The sequence below is a fragment of the Saccoglossus kowalevskii genome, chromosome 8 (genome assembly GCF_978046115.1).
Source record: "Saccoglossus kowalevskii chromosome 8, keSacKowa6.1, whole genome shotgun sequence".
Lineage (NCBI taxonomy): Eukaryota > Metazoa > Hemichordata > Enteropneusta > Harrimaniidae > Saccoglossus > Saccoglossus kowalevskii.
Genome location: NC_140648.1, coordinates 34,083,766 through 34,110,511, shown reverse-complemented (window position 1 = coordinate 34,110,511; position 26,746 = coordinate 34,083,766). Strand labels below are relative to the sequence as shown.

The following is a 26,746-nucleotide window of genomic DNA, read 5'->3' as shown; positions in this document are numbered from 1 at the left end:
TAAATTGAAACTAAACGAAACTACTGTCAATGTTGAATCACGACTAAACACGAAGATAATTAAATGTCATATCGAGCACAAACTAGGCGAGAATTTGCTAAGTTACTAAAGGTAAAATAACATTGTCAGAAGTGGGATTCGAACCCACGCCCACATTCGTGGACCAGAAATCTCCCATAAATAACCCTGAAATAAGGGCAAGGTGTCAAATCCTTGAGTCTGGCGCCTTAGACCGCTCGGCCATCCTGACAGTTACTTGCAACTCAAATTTTGCGCCAGTTAATAATTATTGTTATTGCCAACCTACTTTCTCGTCGTTCATAATTTGTTACGCTTGGCAGATTGCGAATCACGAATGTTCCGGATGAATAAAGCAAACTTTTAAGGCACATAACTCGCAGCAACAGGTTGTTTGAGAATTAACGGTTAAAAACTTCAATTTCATAGCAGCGCCTGGTTTCGATCCAGGGACCTCTGGGTTATGGGCCCAGCACGCTTCCGCTGCGCCACGCTGCTGACATTCTGCTATATGCAACTTGTATGAATAGTCCAGTTTATCGTAAATGTCATGAAATATAATGCGTAATCTCGGTTCAGTATTTGTAAATTGAAACTAAACAAAACTACTGTCGATGTTGAATCACGACTAAACACGAAGATAATTAAATGTCATATCGAGCACAAACTAGGCGAGAATTTGCTAAGTTACTAAAGGTAAAATAACATTGTCAGAAGTGGGATTCGAACCCACGCCCGCATTCGTGGACCAGAAATCTTCCATAAATAACCCTGAAATAAGGGCAAGGTGTCAAATCCTTGAGTCTGGCGCCTTATTCCGCTCGGCCATCCTGACAGTTACTTGCAACTCAAATTTTGCGCCAGTTAATAATTATTGTTATTGCCAAACTACTTACTCGTCATTCATAATTTGTTACGCTTGGCAGATTGCGAATCACGAATGTTCCGGATGAATAAAGCAAACTTTTAAGGCGCATAACTCGCAGCAACAGGTTGTTTGAGAATTAACGGTTAAAAACTTCAATTTCATAGCAGCGCCTGGTTTCGATCCAGGGACCTCTGGGTTACGGGCCCAGCACGCTTCCGCTGCGCCACGCTGCTGACATTCTGCAATATGCAACTTGTATGAATAGTCCAGTTTATCGTAAATGTCATGAAATATAATGCGTAATCTCGGTTCAGTATTTGTAAATTGAAACTAAACGAAACTACTGTCAATGTTGAATCACGACTAAACACGAAGATAATTAAATGTCATATCGAGCACAAACTAGGCGAGAATTTGCTAAGTTACTAAAGGTAAAATAACATTGTCAGAAGTGGGATTCGAAACCACGCCCACATTCGTGGACCAGAAATCTCCCATAAATAACCCTGAAATAAGGGCAAGGTGTCAAATCCTTGAGTCTGGCGCCTTAGACCGCTCGGCCATCCTGACAGTTACTTGCAACTCAAATTTTGCGCCAGTTAATAATTATTGTTATTGCCAACCTACTTTCTCGTCGTTCATAATTTGTTACGCTTGGCAGATTGCGAATCACGAATGTTCCGGATGAATAAAGCAAACTTTTAAGGCACATAACTCGCAGCAACAGGTTGTTTGAGAATTAACGGTTAAAAACTTCAATTTCATAGCAGCGCCTGGTTTCGATCCAGGGACCTCTGGGTTATGGGCCCAGCACGCTTCCGCTGCGCCACGCTGCTGACATTCTGCTATATGCAACTTGTATGAATAGTCCAGTTTATCGTAAATGTCATGAAATATAATGCGTAATCTCGGTTCAGTATTTGTAAATTGAAACTAAACAAAACTACTGTCGATGTTGAATCACGACTAAACACGAAGATAATTAAATGTCATATCGAGCACAAACTAGGCGAGAATTTGCTAAGTTACTAAAGGTAAAACAACATTGTCAGAAGTGGGATTCGAACCCACGCCCACATTCGTGGACCAGAAATCTCCCATAAATAACCCTGAAATAAGGGCAAGGTGTCAAATCCTTGAGTCTGGCGCCTTAGACCGCTCGGCCATCCTGACAGTTACTTGCAACTCAAATTTTGCGCCAGTTAATAATTATTGTTATTGCCAACCTACTTACTCGTCATTTATAATTTGTTACGCTTCGCATTTTGCGAATCACGGATGTTCCGGATGAATAAAGCAAACTTTTAAGGCACATAACTCGCAGCAACAGGTTGTTTGAGAATTAACGGTTAAAAACTTCAATTTCATAGCAGCGCCTGGTTTTGATCCAGGGACCTCTGGGTTATGGGCCCAGCACGCTTCCGCTGCGCCACGCTGCTGACATTCTGCAATATGCAACTTGTATGAATAGTCCAGTTTATCGTAAATGTCATGAAATATAATGCGTAATCTCGGTTCAGTATTTGTAAATTGAAACTAAACGAAACTACTGTCAATGTTGAATCACGACTAAACACGAAGATAATTAAATGTCATATCGAGCACAAACTAGGCGAGAATTTGCTAAGTTACTAAAGGTAAAATAACATTGTCAGAAGTGGGATTCGAACCCACGCCCACATTCGTGGACCAGAAATCTCCCATAAATAACCCTGAAATAAGGGCAAGGTGTCAAATCCTTGAGTCTGGCGCCTTAGACCGCTCGGCCATCCTGACAGTTACTTGCAACTCAAATTTTGCGCCAGTTAATAATTATTGTTATTGCCAACCTACTTACTCGTCATTTATAATTTGTTACGCTTGGCATTTTACGAATCACGGATGTTCCGGATGAATAAAGCAAACTTTTAAGGCACATAACTCGCAGCAACAGGTTGTTTGAGAATTAACGGTTAAAAACTTCAATTTCATAGCAGCGCCTGGTTTTGATCCAGGGACCTCTGGGTTATGGGCCCAGCACGCTTCCGCTGCGCCACGCTGCTGACATTCTGCAATATGCAACTTGTATGAATAGTCCAGTTTATCGTAAATGTCATGAAATATAATGCGTAATCTCGGTTCAGTATTTGTAAATTGAAACTAAACGAAACTACTGTCAATGTTGAATCACGACTAAACACGAAGATAATTAAATGTCATATCGAGCACAAACTAGGCGAGAATTTGCTAAGTTACTAAAGGTAAAACAACATTGTCAGAAGTGGGATTCGAACCCACGCCCACATTCGTGGACCAGAAATCTCCCATAAATAACCCTGAAATAAGGGCAAGGTGTCAAATCCTTGAGTCTGGCGCCTTAGACCGCTCGGCCATCCTGACAGTTACTTGCAACTCAAATTTTGCGCCAGTTAATAATTATTGTTATTGCCAACCTACTTACTCGTCATTTATAATTTGTTACGCTTGGCATTTTGCGAATCACGGATGTTCCGGATGAATAAAGCAAACTTTTAAGGCACATAACTCGCAGCAACAGGTTGTTTGAGAATTAACGGTTAAAAACTTCAATTTCATAGCAGCGCCTGGTTTTGATCCAGGGACCTCTGGGTTATGGGCCCAGCACGCTTCCGCTGCGCCACGCTGCTGACATTCTGCAATATGCAACTTGTATGAATAGTCCAGTTTATCGTAAATGTCATGAAATATAATGCGTAATCTCGGTTCAGTATTTGTAAATTGAAACTAAACGAAACTACTGTCAATGTTGAATCACGACTAAACACGAAGATAATTAAATGTCATATCGAGCACAAACTAGGCGAGAATTTGCTAAGTTACTAAAGGTAAAACAACATTGTCAGAAGTGGGATTCGAACCCACGCCCACATTCGTGGACCAGAAATCTCCCATAAATAACCCTGAAATAAGGGCAAGGTGTCAAATCCTTGAGTCTGGCGCCTTAGACCGCTCGGCCATCCTGACAGTTACTTGCAACTCAAATTTTGCGCCAGTTAATAATTATTGTTATTGCCAACCTACTTACTCGTCATTTATAATTTGTTACGCTTGGCATTTTGCGAATCACGGATGTTCCGGATGAATAAAGCAAACTTTTAAGGCACATAACTCGCAGCAACAGGTTGTTTGAGAATTAACGGTTAAAAACTTCAATTTCATAGCAGCGCCTGGTTTTGATCCAGGGACCTCTGGGTTATGGGCCCAAGCACGCTTCCGCTGCGCCACGCTGCTGACATTCTGCAATATGCAACTTGTATGAATAGTCCAGTTTATCGTAAATGTCATGAAATATAATGCGTAATCTCGGTTCAGTATTTGTAAATTGAAACTAAACGAAACTACTGTCAATGTTGAATCACGACTAAACACGAAGATAATTAAATGTCATATCGAGCACAAACTAGGCGAGAATTTGCTAAGTTACTAAAGGTAAAATAACATTGTCAGAAGTGGGATTCGAACCCACGCCCACATTCGTGGACCAGAAATCTCCCATAAATAACCCTGAAATAAGGGCAAGGTGTCAAATCCTTGAGTCTGGCGCCTTAGACCGCTCGGCCATCCTAACAGTTACTTGCAACTCAAATTTTGCGCCAGTTAATAATTATTGTTATTGCCAACCTACTTACTCGTCATTCATAATTTGTTACGCTTGGCAGATTGCGAATCACGAATGCTCCGGATTAATAAAGCAAAGTTTTAAGGCACATAACTCGGAGCAACAGGTTGTTCGAAAATTAACGGTTTAAAACTCCAATTTCATAGCAGCGCCTGGTTTCGATCAAGGGACCTCTGGGTTATGGGCCCAGCACTCTTCCGCTGCGCCACGCTGCTGACATTCTGCAATATGCAACTTGTATGAATAGTCCAGTTTATCGTAAATGTCATGAAATATAATGCGTAATCTCGGTTCAGTATTTGTAAATTGAAACTAAACGAAACTACTGTCAATGTTGAATCACGACTAAACGCGAAGATAATTAAATGTCATATCGAGCACAAACTAGGCGAGAATTTGCTAAGTTACTAAAGGTAAAATAACATTGTCAGAAGTGGGATTCGAACCCACGCCCGCATTCGTGGACCAGAAATCTTCCATAAATAACCCTGAAATAAGGGCAAGGTGTCAAATCCTTGAATCTGGCGCCTTATTCCGCTCGGCCATCCTGACAGTTACTTGCAACTCAAATTTTGCGCCAGTTAATAATTATTGTTATTGCCAAACTACTTACTCGTCATTCATAATTTGTTACGCTTGGCAGATTGCGAATCACGAATGTTCCGGATGAATAAAGCAAACTTTTAAGGCGCATAACTCGCAGCAACAGGTTGTTTGAGAATTAACGGTTAAAAACTTCAATTTCATAGCAGCGCCTGGTTTCGATCCAGGGACCTCTGGGTTACGGGCCCAGCACGCTTCCGCTGCGCCACGCTGCTGACATTCTGCAATATGCAACTTGTATGAATAGTCCAGTTTATCGTAAATGTCATGAAATATAATGCGTAATCTCGGTTCAGTATTTGTAAATTGAAACTAAACGAAACTACTGTCAATGTTGAATCACGACTAAACACGAAGATAATTAAATGTCATATCGAGCACAAACTAGGCGAGAATTTGCTAAGTTACTAAAGGTAAAATAACATTGTCAGAAGTGGGATTCGAAACCACGCCCACATTCGTGGACCAGAAATCTCCCATAAATAACCCTGAAATAAGGGCAAGGTGTCAAATCCTTGAGTCAGGCGCCTTAGACCGCTCGGCCATCCTGACAGTTACTTGCAACTCAAATTTTGCGCCAGTTAATAATTATTGTTATTGCCAACCTACTTTCTCGTCGTTCATAATTTGTTACGCTTGGCAGATTGCGAATTACGAATGTTCCGGATGAATAAAGCAAACTTTTAAGGCACATAACTCGCAGCAACAGGTTGTTTGAGAATTAACGGTTAAAAACTTCAATTTCATAGCAGCGCCTGGTTTCGATCCAGGGACCTCTGGGTTATGGGCCCAGCACGCTTCCGCTGCGCCACGCTGCTGACATTCTGCTATATGCAACTTGTATGAATAGTCCAGTTTATCGTAAATGTCATGAAATATAATGCGTAATCTCGGTTCAGTATTTGTAAATTGAAACTAAACAAAACTACTGTCGATGTTGAATCACGACTAAACACGAAGATAATTAAATGTCATATCGAGCACAAACTAGGCGAGAATTTGCTAAGTTACTAAAGGTAAAACAACATTGTCAGAAGTGGGATTCGAACCCACGCCCACATTCGTGGACCAGAAATCTCCCATAAATAACCCTGAAATAAGGGCAAGGTGTCAAATCCTTGAGTCTGGCGCCTTAGACCGCTCGGCCATCCTGACAGTTACTTGCAACTCAAATTTTGCGCCAGTTAATAATTATTGTTATTGCCAACCTACTTACTCGTCATTTATAATTTGTTACGCTTCGCATTTTGCGAATCACGGATGTTCCGGATGAATAAAGCAAACTTTTAAGGCACATAACTCGCAGCAACAGGTTGTTTGAGAATTAACGGTTAAAAACTTCAATTTCATAGCAGCGCCTGGTTTTGATCCAGGGACCTCTGGGTTATGGGCCCAGCACGCTTCCGCTGCGCCACGCTGCTGACATTCTGCAATATGCAACTTGTATGAATAGTCCAGTTTATCGTAAATGTCATGAAATATAATGCGTAATCTCGGTTCAGTATTTGTAAATTGAAACTAAACGAAACTACTGTCAATGTTGAATCACGACTAAACACGAAGATAATTAAATGTCATATCGAGCACAAACTAGGCGAGAATTTGCTAAGTTACTAAAGGTAAAATAACATTGTCAGAAGTGGGATTCGAACCCACGCCCACATTCGTGGACCAGAAATCTCCCATAAATAACCCTGAAATAAGGGCAAGGTGTCAAATCCTTGAGTCTGGCGCCTTAGACCGCTCGGCCATCCTAACAGTTACTTGCAACGCAAATTTTGCGCCAGTTAATAATTATTGTTATTGCCAACCTACTTACTCGTCATTCATAATTTGTTACGCTTGGCAGATTGCGAATCACGAATGTTCCGGATGAATAAAGCAAACTTTTAAGGCGCATAACTCGCAGCAACAGGTTGTTTGAGAATTAACGGTTAAAAACTTCAATTTCATAGCAGCGCCTGGTTTCGATCCAGGGACCTCTGGGTTACGGGCCCAGCACGCTTCCGCTGCGCCACGCTGCTGACATTCTGCAATATGCAACTTGTATGAATAGTCCAGTTTATCGTAAATGTCATGAAATATAATGCGTAATCTCGGTTCACTATTTGTAAATTGAAACTAAACGAAACTACTGTCAATGTTGAATCACGACTAAACACGAAGATAATTAAATGTCATATCGAGCACAAACTAGGCGAGAATTTGCTAAGTTACTAAAGGTAAAATAACATTGTCAGAAGTGGGATTCGAAACCACGCCCACATTCGTGGACCAGAAATCTCCCATAAATAACCCTGAAATAAGGGCAAGGTGTCAAATCCTTGAGTCTGGCGCCTTAGACCGCTCGGCCATCCTGACAGTTACTTGCAACTCAAATTTTGCGCCAGTTAATAATTATTGTTATTGCCAACCTACTTTCTCGTCGTTCATAATTTGTTACGCTTGGCAGATTGCGAATCACGAATGTTCCGGATGAATAAAGCAAACTTTTAAGGCACATAACTCGCAGCAACAGGTTGTTTGAGAATTAACGGTTAAAAACTTCAATTTCATAGCAGCGCCTGGTTTCGATCCAGGGACCTCTGGGTTATGGGCCCAGCACGCTTCCGCTGCGCCACGCTGCTGACATTCTGCTATATGCAACTTGTATGAATAGTCCAGTTTATCGTAAATGTCATGAAATATAATGCGTAATCTCGGTTCAGTATTTGTAAATTGAAACTAAACAAAACTACTGTCGATGTTGAATCACGACTAAACACGAAGATAATTAAATGTCATATCGAGCACAAACTAGGCGAGAATTTGCTAAGTTACTAAAGGTAAAACAACATTGTCAGAAGTGGGATTCGAACCCACGCCCACATTCGTGGACCAGAAATCTCCCATAAATAACCCTGAAATAAGGGCAAGGTGTCAAATCCTTGAGTCTGGCGCCTTAGACCGCTCGGCCATCCTGACAGTTACTTGCAACTCAAATTTTGCGCCAGTTAATAATTATTGTTATTGCCAACCTACTTACTCGTCATTTATAATTTGTTACGCTTCGCATTTTGCGAATCACGGATGTTCCGGATGAATAAAGCAAACTTTTAAGGCACATAACTCGCAGCAACAGGTTGTTTGAGAATTAACGGTTAAAAACTTCAATTTCATAGCAGCGCCTGGTTTTGATCCAGGGACCTCTGGGTTATGGGCCCAGCACGCTTCCGCTGCGCCACGCTGCTGACATTCTGCAATATGCAACTTGTATGAATAGTCCAGTTTATCGTAAATGTCATGAAATATAATGCGTAATCTCGGTTCAGTATTTGTAAATTGAAACTAAACGAAACTACTGTCAATGTTGAATCACGACTAAACACGAAGATAATTAAATGTCATATCGAGCACAAACTAGGCGAGAATTTGCTAAGTTACTAAAGGTAAAATAACATTGTCAGAAGTGGGATTCGAACCCACGCCCACATTCGTGGACCAGAAATCTCCCATAAATAACCCTGAAATAAGGGCAAGGTGTCAAATCCTTGAGTCTGGCGCCTTAGACCGCTCGGCCATCCTAACAGTTACTTGCAACTCAAATTTTGCGCCAGTTAATAATTATTGTTATTGCCAACCTACTTACTCGTCATTCATAATTTGTTACGCTTGGCAGATTGCGAATCACGAATGCTCCGGATTAATAAAGCAAAGTTTTAAGGCACATAACTCGGAGCAACAGGTTGTTCGAAAATTAACGGTTTAAAACTCCAATTTCATAGCAGCGCCTGGTTTCGATCCAGGGACCTCTGGGTTATTGGCCCAGCACTCTTCCGCTGCGCCACGCTGCTGACATTCTGCAATATGCAACTTGTATGAATAGTCCAGTTTATCGTAAATGTCATGAAATATAATGCGTAATCTCGGTTCAGTATTTGTAAATTGAAACTAAACGAAACTACTGTCAATGTTGAATCACGACTAAACGCGAAGATAATTAAATGTCATATCGAGCACAAACTAGGCGAGAATTTGCTAAGTTACTAAAGGTAAAATAACATTGTCAGAAGTGGGATTCGAACCCACGCCCGCATTCGTGGACCAGAAATCTTCCATAAATAACCCTGAAATAAGGGCAAGGTGTCAAATCCTTGAGTCTGGCGCCTTATTCCGCTCGGCCATCCTGACAGTTACTTGCAACTCAAATTTTGCGCCAGTTAATAATTATTGTTATTGCCAAACTACTTACTCGTCATTCATAATTTGTTACGCTTGGCAGATTGCGAATCACGGATGTTCCGGATGAATAAAGCAAACTTTTAAGGCGCATAACTCGCAGCAACAGGTTGTTTGAGAATTAATGGTTAAAAACTTCAATTTCATAGCAGCGCCTGGTTTCGATCCAGGGACCTCTGGGTTACGGGCCCAGCACGCTTCCGCTGCGCCACGCTGCTGACATTCTGCAATATGCAACTTGTATGAATAGTCCAGTTTATCGTAAATGTCATGAAATATAATGCGTAATCTCGGTTCACTATTTGTAAATTGAAACTAAACGAAACTACTGTCAATGTTGAATCACGACTAAACACGAAGATAATTAAATGTCATATCGAGCACAAACTAGGCGAGAATTTGCTAAGTTACTAAAGGTAAAATAACATTGTCAGAATTGGGATTCGAAACCACGCCCACATTCGTGGACCAGAAATCTCCCATAAATAACCCTGAAATAAGGGCAAGGTGTCAAATCCTTGAGTCCGGCGCCTTAGACCGCTCGGCCATCCTGACAGTTACTTGCAACTCAAATTTTGCGCCAGTTAATAATTATTGTTATTGCCAACCTACTTACTCGTCATTCATAATTTGTTACGCTTGGCAGATTGCGAATCACGAATGTTCCGGATTAATAAAGCAAACTTTTAAGGCTCATAAATCGCAGCAACGGTTAAAAACTTCAATTTCATAGCAGCGCCTGGTTTCGATGCAGGGACCTCTGGGTTATGGGCCCAGCACGCTTCCGCTGCGCCACGCTGCTGCCATTCTGCAATATGCAACTTGTATGAATAGTTCAGTTTATCGTAAATGTCATGAAATATAATGCGTAATCTCGGTTCAGTATTTGTAAATTGAAACTAAACGAAACTACTGTCAATGTTGAATCACGACTAAACTCGAAGATATTTAAATGTCATATCGAGCACAAACTAGGCGAGAATTTGCTAAGTTACTACGGGTAAAATAACATTGTCAGAAGTGGGATTCGAACCCACGCCCACATTCGTGGACCAGAAATCTCCCATAAATAACCCTGAAATAAGGGCAAGGTGTCAAATCCTTGAGCCTGGCGCCATAGACCGCTCGGCCATCCTCACAGTTACTTGCAACTCAAATTTTGCGCCAGTTAATAATTATTATTATTGCCAACCTACTTACTCGTCATTCATAATTTGTTACGCTTGGCAGATTGCGAATCACGAATGTTCCGGATGAATAAAGCAAACTTTTAAGGCACATAACTCGCAGCAACGGTTAAAAACTTCAATTTCATAGCAGCGCCTGGTTTCGTTCCAGGGACCTCTGGGTTATGGGCCCAGCACGCTTCCGCTGCGCCACGCTGCTGACATTCTGCAATATGCAACTTGTATGAATAGTCCAGTTTATCGTAAATGTCATGAAATATAATGCGTAATCTCGGTTCAGTATTTGTAAATTGAAACTAAACGAAACTGCTGTCAATGTTGAATCACGACTAAACACGAAGATAATTAAATGTCATATCGAGCACAAACTGGGCGAGAATTTGCTAAGTTACTAAAGGTAAAATAACATTGTCAGAAGTGGGATTCGAACCCACGCCCACATTCGTGGACCAGAAATCTCCCATAAATAACCCTGAAATAAGGGCAAGGTGTCAAATCCTTGACTCTGGCGCCTTGGACCGCTCGGCCATCCTGACAGTTACTTGCAACACAAATTTTGCGCCAGTTAATAATTATTGTTATTGCCAACCTACTTACTCGTCATTCATAATTTGTTACGCTTGGCAGATTGCGAATCACGAATGTTCCGGATGAATACAGCAAACTTTTAAGGCACATAACTCGCAGCAACAGGTTGTTTGAGAATTAACGGTTAAAAACTTCAATTTCATAGCAGCGCCTGGTTTCGATACAGGGACCTCTGGGTTACGGGCCCAGCACGCTTCCGCTGCGCCACGCTGCTGATATTCTGCAATATGTAACTTGTATGAATAGTCCAGTTTATCGTAAATGTCATGAAATATAATGCGTAATCTCGGTTCAGTATTTGTAAATTGAAACTAAACGAAACTACTGTCAATGTTGAATCACGACTAAACACGAAGATAATTAAATGTCATATCGAGCACAAACTAGGCGAGAATTTGCTAAGTTACTAAAGGTAACATAACATTGTCAGAAGTGGGATTCGAACCCACGCCCACATTCGTGGACCAGAAATCTCCCATAAATAACCCTGAAATAAGAGCAAGGTGTCAAATCCTTGAGTCTGGCGCCTTAGACCGCTCGGCCATCCTGACAGTTACTTGCAACTCAAATTTTGCGCCAGTTAATAATTATTGTTATTGCCAACCTACTTACTTGTCATTCATAATTTGTTACGCTTGGCAGATTGCGAATCACGAATGTTCCGGATAAATAAAGCAAACTTTTAAGGCACATAACTCGCAGCAACGGTTAAAAACTTCAATTTCATAGCAGCGCCTGGTTTCGTTCCAGGGACCTCTGGGTTATGGGCCCAGCACGCTTCCGCTGCGCCACGCTGCTGACATTCTGCAATATGCAACTTGTATGAATAGTCCAGTTTATCGTAAATGTCATGAAATATAATGCGTAATCTCGGTTCAGTATTTGTAAATTGAAACTAAACGAAACTGCTGTCAATGTTGAATCACGACTAAACACGAAGATAATTAAATGTCATATCGAGAACAAACTGGGCGAGAATTTGCTAAGTTACTAAAGGTAAAATAACATTGTCAGAAGTGGGATTCGAACCCACGCCCACATTCGTGGACCAGAAATCTCCCATAAATAACCCTGAAATAAGGGCAAGGTGTCAAATCCTTGACTCTGGCGCCTTGGACCGCTCGGCCATCCTGACAGTTGCTTGCAACACAAATTTTGCGCCAGTTAATAATTATTGTTATTGCCAACCTACTTACTCGTCATTCATAATTTGTTACGCTTGGCAGATTGCGAATCACGAATGTTCCGGATGAATAAAGCAAACTTTTAAGGCACATAACTCACAGCAACAGGTTGTTTGAGAATTAATGGTTAAAAACTTCAATTTCATAGCAGCGCCTGGTTTCGATACAGGGACCTCTGGGTTACGGGCCCAGCACGCTTCCGCTGCGCCACGCTGCTGACATTCTGCAATATGCAACTTGTATGAATAGTTCAGTTTATCGTAAATGTCATGAAATATAATGCGTAATCTCGGTTCAGTATTTGTAAATTGAAACTAAACGAAACTACTGTCAATGTTGAATCACGACTAAACACGAAGATATTTAAATGTCATATCGAGCACAAACTAGGCGAGAATTTGCTAAGTTACTAAAGGTAAAATAACATTGTCAGAAGTGGGATTCGAACCCACGCCCACATTCGTGGACCAGAAATCTCCCATTATTAACCCTGAAATAAGGGCAAGGTGTCAAATCTTTGAGTCTGGCGCCTTAGACCGCTCGGCCATCCTGACAGTTGATTGCAACTCAAATTTTGCGCCAGTTAATAATTATTGTTATTGCCAACCTACTTACTCGTCATTCTTAATTTGTTACGCTTGGCAGATTGCGAATCACCAATGTTCCGGATGAATAAAGCAAACTTTTAAGGCACATAACTCGCAGCAACAGGTTGTTCAAGAATTAACGGTTTAAAACTTCAATTTCATAGCAGCGTCTGGTTTCGATCCAGGGACGTCTGGATTATGGGCCCAGCACGCTTCCGCTGCGCCACGCTGCTGACATTCTGCAATCCGCGACTTGTATGAATAGTCCAGTTTATCGTAAATGTCATGAAATATAATGCGTAATCTCGGTTCAGTATTTGTAAATTGAAACTAAACGAAACTACTGTCAATGTTGAATCACGACTAAACACAAAGAAAATTAAATGTCATATCGAGCACAAACTAGGCGAGAATTTTCTAAGTTACTAAAGGTAAAATAACATTATCAGAAGTGGGATTCGAACCCACGCCCACATTCGTGGACCAGAAATCTCCCACAAATAACCCTGAAATAAGGGCAAGGTGTCAAATCCTTGAATCTGGCGCCTTAGACCGCTCGGCCATCCTGACAGCGACTTACAACTCAAATTTTGCGCCAGTTAATAATTATTGTTATTGCCAACCTACTTACTCGTCATTCTTAATTTGTTGCGCTTGGCAGATTGCGAATCACGAATGTTTCGGATGAATAAAGCAAACTTTTAAGGCACTTAACTCGCAGCAACAGGTTGTTTGAGAATTAACGGTTAAAAACTTCAATTTCATAGCAGCGCCTGGTTTCGATACAGGGACCTCTGGGTTACGGGCCCAGCACGCTTCCGCTGCGCCACGCTGCTGACATTCTGCAATATGCAACTTGTATGAATAGTTCAGTTTATCGTAAATGTCATGAAATATAATGCGTAATCTCGGTTCAGTATTTGTAAATTGAAACTAAACGAAACTACTGTCAATGTTGAATCACGACTAAACACGAAGATATTTAAATGTCATATCGAGCACAAACTAGGCGAGAATTTGCTAAGTTACTAAAGGTAAAATAACATTGTCAGAAGTGGGATTCGAACCCACGCCCACATTCGTGGACCAGAAATCTCCCATAAGTAACCCTGAAATAAGGCCAAGGCGTCAAATCCTTGAGTCTGGCGCCTTAGACCGCTCGGCCATCCTGACAGTTACTTGCAACTCAAATTTTGCGCCAGTTAATAATTATTGTTATTGCCAACCTACTTACTCGTCATTCATAATTTGTTACGCTTGGCAGATTGCGAATCACGAATGTTCCGGATGAATAAAGCAAACTTTTAAGGCACATAACTCGCAGCAACGGTTAAAAACTTCAATTTCATAGCAGCGCCTGGTTTCGTTCCAGGGACCTCTGGGTTATGGGCCCAGCACGCTTCCGCTGCGCCACGCTGCTGACATTCTGCAATATGCAACTTGTATGAATAGTCCAGTTTATCGTAAATGTCATGAAATATAATGCGTAATCTCGGTTCAGTATTTGTAAATTGAAACTAAACGAAACTGCTGTCAATGTTGAATCACAACTAAACACGAAGATAATTAAATGTCATATCGAGCACAAACTGGGCGAGAATTTGCTAAGTTACTAAAGGTAAAATAACATTGTCAGAAGTGGGATTCGAACCCACGCCCACATTCGTGGACCAGAAATCTCCCATAAATAACCCTGAAATAAGGGCAAGGTGTCAAATCCTTGACTCTGGCGCCTTGGACCGCTCGGCCATCCTGACAGTTACTTGCAACACAAATTTTGCGCCAGTTAATAATTATTGTTATTGCCAACCTACTTACTCGTCATTCATAATTTGTTACGCTTGGCAGATTGCGAATCACGAATGTTCCGGATGAATAAAGCAAACTTTTAAGGCACATAACTCGCAGCAACAGGTTGTTTGAGAATTAATGGTTAAAAACTTCAATTTCATAGCAGCGCCTGGTTTCGATACAGGGACCTCTGGGTTACGGGCCCAGCACGCTTCCGCTGCGCCACGCTGCTGACATTCTGCAATATGCAACTTGTATGAATAGTCCAGTTTATCGTAAATGTCATGAAATATAATGCGTAATCTCGGTTCAGTATTTGTAAATTGAAACTAAACGAAACTACTGTCAATGTTGAATCACGACTAAACACGAAGATATTTAAATGTCATATCGAGCACAAACTAGGCGAGAATTTGCTAAGTTACTAAAGGTAAAATAACATTGTCAGAAGTGGGATTCGAACCCACGCCCACATTCGTGGACCAGAAATCTCCCATTATTAACCCTGAAATAAGGGCAAGGTGTCAAATCTTTGAGTCTGGCGCCTTAGACCGCTCGGCCATCCTGACAGTTGATTGCAACTCAAATTTTGCGCCAGTTAATAATTATTGTTATTGCCAACCTACTTACTCGTCATTCTTAATTTGTTACGCTTGGCAGATTGCGAATCACCAATGTTCCGGATGAATAAAGCAAACTTTTAAGGCACATAACTCGCAGCAACAGGTTGTTCAAGAATTAACGGTTTAAAACTTCAATTTCATAGCAGCGTCTGGTTTCGATCCAGGGACGTCTGGGTTATGGGCCCAGCACGCTTCCGCTGCGCCACGCTGCTGACATTATGCAATCCGCGACTTGTATGAATAGTCCAGTTTATCGTAAATGTCATGAAATATAATGCGTAATCTCGGTTCAGTATTTGTAAATTGAAACTAAACGAAACTACTGTCAATGTTGAATCACGACTAAACACAAAGAAAATTAAATGTCATATCGAGCACAAACTAGGCGAGAATTTGCTAAGTTACTAAAGGTAAAATAACATTATCAGAAGTGGGATTCGAACCCACGCCCACATTCGTGGACCAGAAATCTCCCACAAATAACCCTGAAATAAGGGCAAGGTGTCAAATCCTTGAATCTGGCGCCTTAGACCGCTCGGCCATCCTGACAGCGACTTACAACTCAAATTTTGCGCCAGTTAATAATTATTGTTATTGCCAACCTACTTACTCGTCATTCTTAATTTGTTGCGCTTGGATGATTGCGAATCACGAATGTTTCGGATGAATAAAGCAAACTTTTAAGGCACTTAACTCGCAGCAACAGGTTGTTTGAGAATTAACGGTTAAAAACTTCAATTTCATAGCAGCGCCTGGTTTCGATACAGGGACCTCTGGGTTACGGGCCCAGCACGCTTCCGCTGCGCCACGCTGCTGACATTCTGCAATATGCAACTTGTATGAATAGTTCAGTTTATCGTAAATGTCATGAAATATAATGCGTAATCTCGGTTCAGTATTTGTAAATTGAAACTAAACGAAACTACTGTCAATGTTGAATCACGACTAAACACGAAGATATTTAAATGTCATATCGAGCACAAACTAGGCGAGAATTTGCTAAGTTACTAAAGGTAAAATAACATTGTCAGAAGTGGGATTCGAACCCACGCCCACATTCGTGGACCAGAAATCTCCCATAAATAACCCTGAAATAAGGGCAAGGTGTCAAATCCTTGACTCTGGCCCTTGGACCACTCGGCCATCCTGACAGTTACTTGCAACTCAAATTTTGCGCCAGTTAATAATTATTGTTATTGCCAACCTACATACTCGTCATTCATAATTTGTTACGCTTGGCAGATTGCGAATCACGAATGTTCCGGATGAATAAAGCAAACTTTTAAGGCACATAACTCGCAGCAACAGGTTGTTTGAGAATTAACGGTTAAAAACTTCAATTTCATAGCAGCGCCTGGTTTCGATACAGGGACCTCTGGGTTACGGGCCCAGCACGCTTCCGCTGCGCCACGCTGCTGATATTCTGCAAGATGTAACTTGTATGAATAGTCCAGTTTATCGTAAATGTCATGAAATATAATGCGTAATCTCGGTTCAGTATTTGTAAATTGAAACTAAACGAAACTACTGTCAATGTTGAATCACGACTAAACACGAAGATAATTAAATGTCATATCGAGCACAAACTAGGCGAGAATTTGCTAAGTTACTAAAGGTAAAATAACATTGTCAGAAGTGGGATTCGAACCCACGCCCACATTCGTGGACCAGAAATCTCCCATAAATAACCCTTAAATAAGGGCAAGGTGTCAAATCCTTGAGTCTGGCGCCTTAGACCGCTCGGCCATCCTGACAGTTACTTGCAACTCAAATTTTGCGCCAGTTAATAATTATTGTTATTGCCAACCTACTTACTCGTCATTCATAATTTGTTACGCTTGGCAGATTGCGAATCACGAATGTTCCGGATGAATAAAGCAAACTTTTAAGGCACATAACTCGCAGCAACGGTTAAAAACTTCAATTTCATAGCAGCGCCTGGTTTCGTTCCAGGGACCTCTGGGTTATGGGCCCAGCACGCTTCCGCTGCGCCACGCTGCTGACATTCTGCATTATGCAACTTGTATGAATAGTACAGTTTATCGTAAATGTCATGAAATATAATGCGTAATCTCGGTTCAGTATTTGTAAATTGAAACTAAACGAAACTGCTGTCAATGTTGAATCACGACTAAACACGAAGATAATTAAATGTCATATCGAGCACAAACTGGGCGAGAATTTGCTAAGTTACTAAAGGTAAAATAACATTGTCAGAAGTGGGATTCGAACCCACGCCCACATTCGTGGACCAGAAATCTCCCATAAATAACCCTGAAATAAGGGCAAGGTGTAAAATCCTTGACTCTGGCGCCTTGGACCGCTCGGCCATCCTGACAGTTACTTGCAACACAAATTTTGCGCCAGTTAATAATTATTGTTATTGCCAACCTACTTACTCGTCATTCATAATTTGTTACGCTTGGCAGATTGCGAATCACGAATGTTCCGGATGAATAAAGCAAACTTTAAGGCACATAACTCGCAGCAACAGGTTGTTTGAGAATTAACGGTTAAAAACTTCAATTTCATAGCAGCGCCTGGTTTCGATACAGGGACCTCTGGGTTATGGGCCCAGCACGCTTCCGCTGCGCCACGCTGCTGACATTCTGCAATCCGCGACTTGTATGAATAGTCCAGTTTATCGTAAATGTCATGAAATATAATGCGTAATCTCGGTTCAGTATTTGTAAATTGAAACTAAACGAAACTACTGTCAATGTTGAATCACGACTAAACACGAAGAAAATTAAATGTCATATCGAGCACAAACTAGGCGAGAATTTGCTAAGTTACTAAAGGTAAAATAACATTATCAGAAGTGGGATTCGAACCCACGCCCACATTCGTGGACCAGAAATCTCCCACAAATAACCCTGAAATAAGGGCAAGGTGTCAAATCCTTGAATCTGGCGCCTTAGACCGCTCGGCCATCCTGACAGCGACTTACAACTCAAATTTTGCGCCAGTTAATAATTATTGTTATTGCCAACCTACTTACTCGTCATTCTTAATTTGTTGCGCTTGGCAGATTGCGAATCACGAATGTTTCGGATGAATAAAGCAAACTTTTAAGGCACATAACTCGCAGCAACAGGTTGATTGAGAATTAACGGTTAAAAACTTCAATTTCAAAGCAGCGTCTGGTTTCGATCCAGGGACGTCTGGGTTATTGGCCCAGCACGCTTCCGCTGCGCCACGCTGCTGACATTCTGCAATCCGCAACTTGTATGAATAGTCCAGTTTATCGTAAATGTCATGAAATATAATGCGTAATCTCGGTTCAGTATTTGTAAATTGAAACTAAACGAAACTGCTGTCAATGTTGAATCACGACTAAACACGAAGATAATTAAATGTCATATCGAGCACAAACTGGGCGAGAATTTGCTAAGTTACTAAAGGTAAAATAACATTGTCAGAAGTGGGATTCGAACCCACGCCCACATTCGTGGACGAGAAATCTCCCATAAATAACCCTGAAATAAGGGCAAGGTGTCAAATCCTTGACTCTGGCGCCTTGGACCGCTCGGCCATCCTGACAGTTACTTGCAACACAAATTTTGCGCCAGTTAATAATTATTGTTATTGCCAACCTACTTACTCGTCATTCATAATTTGTTACGCTTGGCAGATTGCGAATCACGAATGTTCCGGATGAATAAAGCAAACTTTTAAGGCACATAACTCGCAGCAACAGGTTGTTTGAGAATTAACGGTTAAAAACTTCAATTTCATAGCAGCGCCTGGTTTCGATACAGGGACCTCTGGGTTACGGGCCCAGCACGCTTCTGCTGCGCCACGCTGCTGACATTCTGCAATATGCAACTTGTATGAATAGTTCAGTTTATCGTAAATGTCATGAAATATAATGCATAATCTCGGTTCAGTATTTGTAAATTGAAACTAAACGAAACTACTGTCAATGTTGAATCACGACTAAACACGAAGATATTTAAATGTCATATCGAGCACAAACTAGGCGAGAATTTGCTAAGTTACTAAAGGTAAAATAACATTGTCAGAAGTGGGATTCGAACCCACGCCCACATTCGTGGACCAGAAATCTCCCATAAATAACCCTGAAATAAGGGCAAGGTGTCAAATCCTTGACTCTGGCGCCTTGGACCGCTCGGCCATCCTGACAGTTACTTGCAACTCAAATTTTGCGCCAGTTAATAATTATTGTTATTGCCAACCTACTTACTCGTCATTCATAATTTGTTACGCTTGGCAGATTGCGAATCACGAATGTTCCGGATGAATAAAGCAAACTTTTAAGGCACATAACTCGCAGCAACAGGTTGTTTGAGAATTAACGGTTAAAAACTTCAATTTCATAGCAGCGCCTGGTTTCGATACAGGGACCTCTGGGTTACGGGCCCAGCACGCTTCCGCTGCGCCACGCTGCTGATATTCTGCAATATGTAACTTGTATGAATAGTCCAGTTTATCGTAAATGTCATGAAATATAATGCGTAATCTCGGTTCAGTATTTGTAAATTGAAACTAAACGAAACTACTGTCAATGTTGAATCACGACTAAACACGAAGATATTTAAATGTCATATCGAGCACAAACTAGGCGAGAATTTGCTAAGTTACTAAAGGTAAAATAACATTGTCAGAAGTGGGATTCGAACCCACGCCCACATTCGTGGACCAGAAATCTCCCATAAATAACCCTTAAATAAGGGCAAGGTGTCAAATCCTTGAGTCTGGCGCCTTAGACCGCTCGGCCATCCTGACAGTTACTTGCAACTCAAATTTTGCGCCAGTTAATAATTATTGTTATTGCCAACCTACTTACTCGTCATTCATAATTTGTTACGCTTGGCAGATTGCGAATCACGAATGTTCCGGATGAATAAAGCAAACTTTTAAGGCACATAACTCGCAGCAACGGTTAAAAACTTCAATTTCATAGCAGCGCCTGGTTTCGTTCCAGGGACCTCTGGGTTATGGGCCCAGCACGCTTCCGCTGCGCCACGCTGCTGACATTCTGCAATATGCAACTTGTATGAATAGTACAGTTTATCGTAAATGTCATGAAATATAATGCGTAATCTCGGTTCAGTATTTGTAAATTGAAACTAAACGAAACTGCTGTCAATGTTGAATCACGACTAAACACGAAGATAATTAAATGTCATATCGAGCACAAACTGGGCGAGAATTTGCTAAGTTACTAAAGGTAAAATAACATTGTCAGAAGTGGGATTCGAACCCACGCCCACATTCGTGGACCAGAAATCTCCCATAAATAACCCTGAAATAAGGGCAAGGTGTAAAATCCTTGACTCTGGCGCCTTGGACCGCTCGGCCATCCTGACAGTTACTTGCAACACAAATTTTGCGCCAGTTAATAATTATTGTTATTGCCAACCTACTTACTCGTCATTCATAATTTGTTACGCTTGGCAGATTGCGAATCACGAATGTTCCGGATGAATAAAGCAAACTTTAAGGCACATAACTCGCAGCAACAGGTTGTTTGAGAATTAACGGTTAAAAACTTCAATTTCATAGCAGCGCCTGGTTTCGATACAGGGACCTCTGGGTTATGGGCCCAGCACGCTTCCGCTGCGCCACGCTGCTGACATTCTGCAATCCGCGACTTGTATGAATAGTCCAGTTTATCGTAAATGTCATGAAATATAATGCGTAATCTCGGTTCAGTATTTGTAAATTGAAACTAAACGAAACTACTGTCAATGTTGAATCACGACTAAACACGAAGAAAATTAAATGTCATATCGAGCACAAACTAGGCGAGAATTTGCTAAGTTACTAAAGGTAAAATAACATTATCAGAAGTGGGATTCGAACCCACGCCCACATTCGTGGACCAGAAATCTCCCACAAATAACCCTGAAATAAGGGCAAGGTGTCAAATCCTTGAATCTGGCGCCTTAGACCGCTCGGCCATCCTGACAGCGACTTACAACTCAAATTTTGCGCCAGTTAATAATTATTGTTATTGCCAACCTACTTACTCGTCATTCTTAATTTGTTGCGCTTGGCAGATTGCGAATCACGAATGTTTCGGATGAATAAAGCAAACTTTTAAGGCACATAACTCGCAGCAACAGGTTGATTGAGAATTAACGGTTAAAAACTTCAATTTCAAAGCAGCGTCTGGTTTCGATCCAGGGACGTCTGGGTTATTGGCCCAGCACGCTTCCGCTGCGCCACGCTGCTGACATTCTGCAATCCGCAACTTGTATGAATAGTCCAGTTTATCGTAAATGTCATGAAATATAATGCGTAATCTCGGTTCAGTATTTGTAAATTGAAACTAAACGAAACTGCTGTCAATGTTGAATCACGACTAAACACGAAGATAATTAAATGTCATATCGAGCACAAACTGGGCGAGAATTTGCTAAGTTACTAAAGGTAAAATAACATTGTCAGAAGTGGGATTCGAACCCACGCCCACATTCGTGGACGAGAAATCTCCCATAAATAACCCTGAAATAAGGGCAAGGTGTCAAATCCTTGACTCTGGCGCCTTGGACCGCTCGGCCATCCTGACAGTTACTTGCAACACAAATTTTGCGCCAGTTAATAATTATTGTTATTGCCAACCTACTTACTCGTCATTCATAATTTGTTACGCTTGGCAGATTGCGAATCACGAATGTTCCGGATGAATAAAGCAAACTTTTAAGGCACATAACTCGCAGCAACAGGTTGTTTGAGAATTAACGGTTAAAAACTTCAATTTCATAGCAGCGCCTGGTTTCGATACAGGGACCTCTGGGTTACGGGCCCAGCACGCTTCTGCTGCGCCACGCTGCTGACATTCTGCAATATGCAACTTGTATGAATAGTTCAGTTTATCGTAAATGTCATGAAATATAATGCGTAATCTCGGTTCAGTATTTGTAAATTGAAACTAAACGAAACTACTGTCAATGTTGAATCACGACTAAACACGAAGATATTTAAATGTCATATCGAGCACAAACTAGGCGAGAATTTGCTAAGTTACTAAAGGTAAAATAACATTGTCAGAAGTGGGATTCGAACCCACGCCCACATTCGTGGACCAGAAATCTCCCATAAATAACCCTGAAATAAGGGCAAGGTGTCAAATCCTTGACTCTGGCGCCTTGGACCGCTCGGCCATCCTGACAGTTACTTGCAACTCAAATTTTGCGCCAGTTAATAATTATTGTTATTGCCAACCTACTTACTCGTCATTCATAATTTGTTACGCTTGGCAGATTGCGAATCACGAATGTTCCGGATGAATAAAGCAAACTTTTAAGGCACATAACTCGCAGCAACAGGTTGTTTGAGAATTAACGGTTAAAAACTTCAATTTCATAGCAGCGCCTGGTTTCGATACAGGGACCTCTGGGTTACGGGCCCAGCACGCTTCCGCTGCGCCACGCTGCTGATATTCTGCAATATGTAACTTGTATGAATAGTCCAGTTTATCGTAAATGTCATGAAATATAATGCGTAATCTCGGTTCAGTATTTGTAAATTGAAACTAAACGAAACTACTGTCAATGTTGAATCACGACTAAACACGAAGATAATTAAATGTCATATCGAGCACAAACTAGGCGAGAATTTGCTAAGTTACTAAAGGTAAAATAACATTGTCAGAAGTGGGATTCGAACCCACGCCCACATTCGTGGACCAGAAATCTCCCATAAATAACCCTGAAATAAGGGCAAGGTGTCAAATCCTTGAGTCTGGCGCCTTAGACCGCTCGGCCATCCTGACAGTTACTTGCAACTCAAATTTTGCGCCAGTTAATAATTATTGTTATTGCCAACCTACTTACTCGTCATTCATAATTTGTTACGCTTGGCAGATTGCGAATCACGAATGTTCCGGATAAATAAAGCAAACTTTTAAGGCACATAACTCCGAGCAACAGGTTGTTCGAGAATTAACGGTTTAAAACTTCAATTTCATAGCAGCGACTGGTTTCGATCCAGGGACCTCTGGGTTATGGGCACAGCACGCTTCCGTTGCGCCACGCTGCTGACATTCTGGAATATGCAACTTGTATGAATAGTCCAGTTTATCGTAAATGTCATGAAATATAATGCGTATTCGGTTCAGTATTTGTAAATTGAAACTAAACGAAACTACTGTCAATGTTGAATCACGACTAAACACGAAGATAATTAAATGTCATATCGAGCACAAACTAGGCGAGAATTTGCTAAGTTACTAAAGGTAAAATAACATTGTCAGAAGTGGGAATCGAACCCACGCCCACATTCGTGGACCAGAAATCTCCCATAAGTAACCCTGAAATAAGGGCAAGGTGTCAAATCCTTGAGTCTGGCACCTTAGACCGCTCGGCCATCCTGACAGTTACTTGCAACTCAAATTTTGCGCCAGTTAATAATTATTGTTATTGCCAACCTACTTACTCGTCATTCATAATTTGTTACGCTTGGCAGATTGCGAATCACGAATGTTCCAGATGAATAAAGCAAACTTTTAAGGCACATAACTCGCAGCAACGGTTAAAAACTTCAATTTCATAGCAGCGCCTGGTTTCGATCCAGGGACCTCTGGGTTATGGGCCCAGCACGCTTCCGCTGCGCCACGCTGCTGACATTCTGCAATATGCAACTTGTATGAATAGTCCAGTTTATCGTAAATGTCATGAAATATAATGCGTAATCTCGGTTCAGTATTTGTAAATTGAAACTAAACGAAACTGCTGTCAATGTTGAATCACGACTAAACACGAAGATAATTAAATGTCATATCGAGCACAAACTAGGCGAGAATTTGCTAAGTTACTAAAGGTAAAATAACATTGTCAGAAGTGGGATTCGAACCCACGCCCACATTCGTGGACCGGAAATCTCCCATAAGTAACCCTGAAATAAGGGCAAGGCGTCAAATCCTTGAGTCTGGCGCCTTAGACCGCTCGGCCATCCTGACAGTTACTTGCAACTCAAATTTTGCGCCAGTTAATAATTATTGTTATTGCCAACCTACTTACTTGTCATTCATAATTTGTTACGCTTGGCAGATTGCGAATCACGAATGTTCCGGATAAATAAAGCAAACTTTTAAGGCACATAACTCCGAGCAACAGGTTGTTCGAGAATTAACGGTTTAAAACTTCAATTTCATAGCAGCGACTGGTTTCGATCCAGGGACCTCTGGGTTATGGGCACAGCACGCTTCCGCTGCGCCACGCTGCTGACATTCTGCAATATGCAACTTGTATGAATAGTCCAGTTTATCGTAAATGTCATGAAATATAATGCGTATTCGGTTCAGTATTTGTAAATTGAAACTAAACGAAACTACTGTCAATGTTGAATCACGACTAAACACGAAGATAATTAAATGTCATATCGAGCACAAACTAGGCGAGAATTTGCTAAGTTACTAAAGGTAAAATAACATTGTCAGAAGTGGGATTCGAACCCACGCCCACATTCGTGGACCAGAAATCTCCCATAAGTAACCCTGAAATAAGGGCAAGGCGTCAAATCCTTGAGTCTGGCGCCTTAGACCGCTCGGCCATCCTGACAGTTACTTGCAACTCAAATTTTGCGCCAGTTAATAATTATTGTTATTGCCAACCTACTTACTCGTCATTCATAATTTGTTACGCTTGGCAGATTGCGAATCACGAATGTTCCGGATGAATAAAGCAAACTTTTAAGGCACATAACTCGCAGCAACGGTTAAAAACTTCAATTTCATAGCAGCGCCTGGTTTCGATCCAGGGACCTCTGGGTTATGGGCCCAGCACGCTTACGCTGCGCCACGCTGCTGACATTCTGCAATATGCAACTTGTATGAATAGTCCAGTTTATCGTAAATGTCATGAAATATAATGCGTAATCTCGGTTCAGTATTTGTAAATTGAAACTAAACGAAACTACTGTCAATGTTGAATCACGACTAAACACGAAGATAATTAAATGTCATATCGAGCACAAACTAGGCGAGAATTTGCTAAGTTACTAAAGGTAAAATAACATTGTCAGAAGTGGGATTCGAACCCACGCCCATATTCGTGGACCAGAAATCTTCCATAAATAACCCTGAAATAAGGGCAAGGTGTCAAATCCTTGAGTCTGGCGCCTTATTCCGCTCGGCCATCCTGACAGTTACTTGCAACTCAAATTTTGCGCCAGTTAATAATTATTGTTATTGCCAACCTACTTACTCGTCATTCATAACTTGTTACGCTTGGCAGATTGCGAAACACGAATGTTCCGGATGAATAAAGCAAACTTTTAAGGCGCATAACTCGCAGCAACATTGAGTCTGGCGCCTTAGACCGCTCGGCCATCCTGACAGTTACTTGCAACTCAAATTTTGCGCCAGTTAATAATTATTGTTATTACCAACCTACTTACACGACATTCATAATTTGTTACGCTTGGCAGATTGCGAATCACGAATGTTCCGGATTAATAAAGCAAACTTTTAAGGCACATAACTCGGAGCAACAGGTTGTTCGAGAATTAACGGTTTAAAACTTCAATTTCATAGCAGCGCCTGGTTTCGATCCAGGGACCTCTGGGTTATGGGCCCAGCACGCTTCCGCTGCGCCACGCTGATGACATTCCGCAATATGCAACTTGTATGAATAGTCCAGTTTATCGTAAATGTCATGAAATATAATGCGTAATCTCGGTTCAGTATTTGTAAATTGAAACTAAACGAAACTACTGTCAATGTTGAATCACGACTAAACACGAAGATAATTAAATGTCATATCGAGCACAAACTAGGCGAGAATTTGCTAAGTTACTAAAGGTAAAATAACATTGTCAGAAGAGGGATTCGAACCCACGCCCACATTCGTGGACCAGAAATCTCCCATAAATAACCCTGAAATAAGGGCAAGGTGTCAAATCCTTGAGTCTGGCGCCTTAGACAGCTCGGCCATCCTGACAGTTACTTGCAACTCAAATTTTGCGCCAGTTAATAATTATTGTTATTGCCATCCTACTTACTCGACATTCATAATTTGTTACGATTGGCAGATTGCGAATCACGAATGTTCCGGATTAATAAAGCAAACTTTTAAGGCACATAACTCGCAGCAACAGGTTGTTTGAGAATTAACGGTTAAAAACTTCAATTTCATAGCAGCGCCTGGTTTCGATTCAGGGACCTATGGGTTATGGGCCCAGCACGCTTTCGCTGCGCCACGCTGCTGACATTCTGCAATATGCAACTTGTATGAATAGTCCAGTTTATCGTAAATGTCATGAAATATAATGCGTAATCTCGGTTCAGTATTTGTAAATTGAAACTAAACGAAACTACTGTCAATGTTGAATCACGACTAAACACGAAGATAATTAAATGTCATATCGAGCACAAACTAGGCGAGAATTTGCTAAGTTACTAAAGGTAAAATAACTTTGTCAGAAGTGGGATTCGAACCCACGCCCACATTCGTGGACCAGAAATCTCCCATA

General features: G+C 41.2%; 27 non-coding genes across 27 annotated transcripts; all 27 read right to left on the bottom strand.

Moving 5' to 3' along the window:
• Positions 1-123: 123 nt before the first annotated feature.
• Positions 124-250, bottom strand: TRNAL-CAA (transfer RNA leucine (anticodon CAA)). The gene is made up of 2 exons: positions 213-250; positions 124-169 (listed from the first exon to the last, which is right to left on the bottom strand). It is a non-coding gene; the product is annotated as a tRNA-Leu (tRNA).
• Positions 251-1,047: 797 nt separating this feature from the next.
• Positions 1,048-1,119, bottom strand: TRNAT-CGU (transfer RNA threonine (anticodon CGU)). Its single transcript has one exon. It is a non-coding gene; the product is annotated as a tRNA-Thr (tRNA).
• An 813-nt stretch (positions 1,120-1,932) lies between these two features.
• TRNAL-CAA (transfer RNA leucine (anticodon CAA)) lies at positions 1,933-2,059 on the bottom strand. Its single transcript has 2 exons — positions 2,022-2,059; positions 1,933-1,978 (listed from the first exon to the last, which is right to left on the bottom strand). It is a non-coding gene; the product is annotated as a tRNA-Leu (tRNA).
• Positions 2,060-2,535: 476 nt separating this feature from the next.
• Positions 2,536-2,662, bottom strand: TRNAL-CAA (transfer RNA leucine (anticodon CAA)). The gene is made up of 2 exons: positions 2,625-2,662; positions 2,536-2,581 (listed from the first exon to the last, which is right to left on the bottom strand). It is a non-coding gene; the product is annotated as a tRNA-Leu (tRNA).
• A 476-nt stretch (positions 2,663-3,138) lies between these two features.
• Positions 3,139-3,265, bottom strand: TRNAL-CAA (transfer RNA leucine (anticodon CAA)). Its single transcript has 2 exons — positions 3,228-3,265; positions 3,139-3,184 (listed from the first exon to the last, which is right to left on the bottom strand). It is a non-coding gene; the product is annotated as a tRNA-Leu (tRNA).
• Positions 3,266-3,741: 476 nt separating this feature from the next.
• Positions 3,742-3,868, bottom strand: TRNAL-CAA (transfer RNA leucine (anticodon CAA)). Its single transcript has 2 exons — positions 3,831-3,868; positions 3,742-3,787 (listed from the first exon to the last, which is right to left on the bottom strand). It is a non-coding gene; the product is annotated as a tRNA-Leu (tRNA).
• A 1,401-nt stretch (positions 3,869-5,269) lies between these two features.
• Positions 5,270-5,341, bottom strand: TRNAT-CGU (transfer RNA threonine (anticodon CGU)). Its single transcript has one exon. It is a non-coding gene; the product is annotated as a tRNA-Thr (tRNA).
• An 813-nt stretch (positions 5,342-6,154) lies between these two features.
• On the bottom strand, positions 6,155-6,281 carry TRNAL-CAA (transfer RNA leucine (anticodon CAA)). The gene is made up of 2 exons: positions 6,244-6,281; positions 6,155-6,200 (listed from the first exon to the last, which is right to left on the bottom strand). It is a non-coding gene; the product is annotated as a tRNA-Leu (tRNA).
• Positions 6,282-7,078: 797 nt separating this feature from the next.
• Positions 7,079-7,150, bottom strand: TRNAT-CGU (transfer RNA threonine (anticodon CGU)). Its single transcript has one exon. It is a non-coding gene; the product is annotated as a tRNA-Thr (tRNA).
• Positions 7,151-7,963: 813 nt separating this feature from the next.
• On the bottom strand, positions 7,964-8,090 carry TRNAL-CAA (transfer RNA leucine (anticodon CAA)). The gene is made up of 2 exons: positions 8,053-8,090; positions 7,964-8,009 (listed from the first exon to the last, which is right to left on the bottom strand). It is a non-coding gene; the product is annotated as a tRNA-Leu (tRNA).
• Positions 8,091-9,490: 1,400 nt separating this feature from the next.
• Positions 9,491-9,562, bottom strand: TRNAT-CGU (transfer RNA threonine (anticodon CGU)). Its single transcript has one exon. It is a non-coding gene; the product is annotated as a tRNA-Thr (tRNA).
• Positions 9,563-11,261: 1,699 nt separating this feature from the next.
• On the bottom strand, positions 11,262-11,333 carry TRNAT-CGU (transfer RNA threonine (anticodon CGU)). The gene has a single exon. It is a non-coding gene; the product is annotated as a tRNA-Thr (tRNA).
• A 210-nt stretch (positions 11,334-11,543) lies between these two features.
• TRNAL-CAA (transfer RNA leucine (anticodon CAA)) lies at positions 11,544-11,670 on the bottom strand. Its single transcript has 2 exons — positions 11,633-11,670; positions 11,544-11,589 (listed from the first exon to the last, which is right to left on the bottom strand). It is a non-coding gene; the product is annotated as a tRNA-Leu (tRNA).
• Positions 11,671-12,448: 778 nt separating this feature from the next.
• On the bottom strand, positions 12,449-12,520 carry TRNAT-CGU (transfer RNA threonine (anticodon CGU)). The gene has a single exon. It is a non-coding gene; the product is annotated as a tRNA-Thr (tRNA).
• A 210-nt stretch (positions 12,521-12,730) lies between these two features.
• TRNAL-CAA (transfer RNA leucine (anticodon CAA)) lies at positions 12,731-12,857 on the bottom strand. The gene is made up of 2 exons: positions 12,820-12,857; positions 12,731-12,776 (listed from the first exon to the last, which is right to left on the bottom strand). It is a non-coding gene; the product is annotated as a tRNA-Leu (tRNA).
• A 797-nt stretch (positions 12,858-13,654) lies between these two features.
• On the bottom strand, positions 13,655-13,726 carry TRNAT-CGU (transfer RNA threonine (anticodon CGU)). The gene has a single exon. It is a non-coding gene; the product is annotated as a tRNA-Thr (tRNA).
• Positions 13,727-13,936: 210 nt separating this feature from the next.
• Positions 13,937-14,063, bottom strand: TRNAL-CAA (transfer RNA leucine (anticodon CAA)). The gene is made up of 2 exons: positions 14,026-14,063; positions 13,937-13,982 (listed from the first exon to the last, which is right to left on the bottom strand). It is a non-coding gene; the product is annotated as a tRNA-Leu (tRNA).
• Positions 14,064-14,841: 778 nt separating this feature from the next.
• TRNAT-CGU (transfer RNA threonine (anticodon CGU)) lies at positions 14,842-14,913 on the bottom strand. The gene has a single exon. It is a non-coding gene; the product is annotated as a tRNA-Thr (tRNA).
• Positions 14,914-15,123: 210 nt separating this feature from the next.
• Positions 15,124-15,250, bottom strand: TRNAL-CAA (transfer RNA leucine (anticodon CAA)). Its single transcript has 2 exons — positions 15,213-15,250; positions 15,124-15,169 (listed from the first exon to the last, which is right to left on the bottom strand). It is a non-coding gene; the product is annotated as a tRNA-Leu (tRNA).
• A 797-nt stretch (positions 15,251-16,047) lies between these two features.
• On the bottom strand, positions 16,048-16,119 carry TRNAT-CGU (transfer RNA threonine (anticodon CGU)). Its single transcript has one exon. It is a non-coding gene; the product is annotated as a tRNA-Thr (tRNA).
• A 530-nt stretch (positions 16,120-16,649) lies between these two features.
• Positions 16,650-16,721, bottom strand: TRNAT-CGU (transfer RNA threonine (anticodon CGU)). Its single transcript has one exon. It is a non-coding gene; the product is annotated as a tRNA-Thr (tRNA).
• Positions 16,722-16,931: 210 nt separating this feature from the next.
• On the bottom strand, positions 16,932-17,058 carry TRNAL-CAA (transfer RNA leucine (anticodon CAA)). The gene is made up of 2 exons: positions 17,021-17,058; positions 16,932-16,977 (listed from the first exon to the last, which is right to left on the bottom strand). It is a non-coding gene; the product is annotated as a tRNA-Leu (tRNA).
• Positions 17,059-19,644: 2,586 nt separating this feature from the next.
• TRNAT-CGU (transfer RNA threonine (anticodon CGU)) lies at positions 19,645-19,716 on the bottom strand. The gene has a single exon. It is a non-coding gene; the product is annotated as a tRNA-Thr (tRNA).
• A 210-nt stretch (positions 19,717-19,926) lies between these two features.
• On the bottom strand, positions 19,927-20,053 carry TRNAL-CAA (transfer RNA leucine (anticodon CAA)). The gene is made up of 2 exons: positions 20,016-20,053; positions 19,927-19,972 (listed from the first exon to the last, which is right to left on the bottom strand). It is a non-coding gene; the product is annotated as a tRNA-Leu (tRNA).
• A 2,586-nt stretch (positions 20,054-22,639) lies between these two features.
• TRNAT-CGU (transfer RNA threonine (anticodon CGU)) lies at positions 22,640-22,711 on the bottom strand. Its single transcript has one exon. It is a non-coding gene; the product is annotated as a tRNA-Thr (tRNA).
• Positions 22,712-22,921: 210 nt separating this feature from the next.
• TRNAL-CAA (transfer RNA leucine (anticodon CAA)) lies at positions 22,922-23,048 on the bottom strand. Its single transcript has 2 exons — positions 23,011-23,048; positions 22,922-22,967 (listed from the first exon to the last, which is right to left on the bottom strand). It is a non-coding gene; the product is annotated as a tRNA-Leu (tRNA).
• Positions 23,049-24,707: 1,659 nt separating this feature from the next.
• Positions 24,708-24,834, bottom strand: TRNAL-CAA (transfer RNA leucine (anticodon CAA)). The gene is made up of 2 exons: positions 24,797-24,834; positions 24,708-24,753 (listed from the first exon to the last, which is right to left on the bottom strand). It is a non-coding gene; the product is annotated as a tRNA-Leu (tRNA).
• Positions 24,835-26,746: the final 1,912 nt, after the last annotated feature.